This window comes from Nematolebias whitei, chromosome 19, assembly GCF_014905685.2.
Source record: "Nematolebias whitei isolate Nwh7 chromosome 19, NemWhi1, whole genome shotgun sequence".
Lineage (NCBI taxonomy): Eukaryota > Metazoa > Chordata > Actinopteri > Cyprinodontiformes > Rivulidae > Nematolebias > Nematolebias whitei.
In genome coordinates this window covers 6,538,298-6,540,031 of record NC_056516.1, presented here as the reverse complement: position 1 = coordinate 6,540,031, position 1,734 = coordinate 6,538,298, and the positions used below count along the sequence as shown (strand labels likewise).

Here is a 1,734-nt window from a genome sequence, read left to right as displayed (position 1 = left end):
AAAACATGAAATAGCTGGATTAACAAAAGTTTCAGAAACAAACTCTGCTTCCATGAGCACCCACAGTGCTGAAGCCAAGAGAAGAATAGATTCTCACCATTCTCCAGAACTTGATGAAACAAACATTCCGCCAACAGATGAAGATGTGGTAGAAAACTGGAGGGGACTAATTCTTCCACCGAAAAAAAGGAAGAGGACTTCATATCTTACTTCCTGCACTGAATGGCTCCATGCAGATCCATCTGTTCGGGGAAAAAGAGTGAAAGTGGGACTATTAAAAAATGGAAACCTGCATCAACCTATTAAAGTTGGAAAATTAACAATATCTGTCCAGAACACATGTGCATTTGATGCTTTCTGTCAGTGCTTATGCTGTGCTTTCTGTGACAGCTCAGCATTTCAAAATGTTGTCAGGAATGACAGTGACAACCCCATCTTGCAGCTTGTGAAAGCCATTACTGCAGATAGTGTGACCCCAAAGATATACTCACAGAGGGCAGAGCTGCTTAGTGCAATGTTTCAAAAAATCGAGTTGAAGTCTGGAGCCCACCAAATCGATGCCCAGTGCAATATCTCCACTGTCATTGGTAAAACAATGAGAAATGTATCAAACATTTACCTGTCTAAACACTGCTCTTCTCAGTACTGCCAGCTAAACAAAGGAACAACTAGGGAAGTACCATTTGTTTCTCCTGACATTTCTGTCCTGATGAAGTCTGGCTTGGCTCAGCTTGGTACTTCAGTCGAAAATGGACTCTTACTTCCAGAGTCTACCTGCCTTCGCCAACTACAGAAAGAATCAGAATGTCCAGTTGCATTCAAAACAGGAGACAGCACGTCAGGGAAAACACTCTGTGCAGGAACTCTAACTCACAGCTACCGAATTGGAGAAATAGCATGGATTGTCACTGACCTCTTACAAACTACTCAGTTTACTTTGAGTGAATTTCCCTCCGTTGTGGCTCTCCAAGGAAAGACATTCACTTTGAGAGGAGTCATCGTTTTCAAGGGAAGCTTGACCAAAGATGTTATGGGACATTACACTGCATACTGCCGTAGAGCTCCATGTGTGTGGGAGCTTTATGATGACCTGGCAAAAGCAGTGAAGACAGTGTCAGAGAAGGAAAAAATTCAACCACATGCAGAATTATACACAGCAGACTGAATGCTGTGAATGAACACATTCCACTTGGAAGTTTTCAGAAGCCCAGGTCAAAAGCAAATAGTTTGTTATTGTTTGATATTATAATTTATTTACAGTCAGACCATAAACAGGTTGTGTTTTATGTTTTTTGTGACCAATTATTACATGGCAAAGTATGTTTAAGTGTACTAATGGTGGTTTATTGAAATGTTTTAGTTTGTAATTTTTTTCCTATTACATCTCTCAAAAATATTTTTTTTTTCAAAGAGTTTGTACAGCTGCACAAACGCTACTTTCACCGGAACAAACGAGCACTAACGAAGCACTAAAAAAGTAGACCACTCCCGTCTGTTTTGGAGCAACATGGGGGGATGGTGACCTTTGGATGACCTAAAAATTAATCTTTAATATCTCAGAAAGCAAAGCAGCACTAACGAAAATTTTAACGGCACAAACCAGCACTAACGGAGCACTAACCATTCAGACTATTTGCTTTAATTTTGGAATCGCTTGGATCCACTGCCTCCTTTGTTCTGGGTACGTCGTGAAAAGCATGGTAGGACAGATATGGTTGTTTTCTTGCCCCACAA

At 40.6% G+C, this 1,734-nt stretch overlaps 1 long non-coding RNA gene across 1 annotated transcript; it reads right to left on the bottom strand.

Annotated features, from left to right (window-relative positions):
* Positions 1-206: 206 nt before the first annotated feature.
* Positions 207-1,004, bottom strand: LOC119425571. Its single transcript, XR_005187568.1, has 4 exons — positions 914-1,004; positions 681-787; positions 492-578; positions 207-242 (listed from the first exon to the last, which is right to left on the bottom strand). It is a non-coding gene; the product is annotated as an uncharacterized LOC119425571 (long non-coding RNA).
* Between the last annotated feature and the right edge of the window lie 730 nt (positions 1,005-1,734).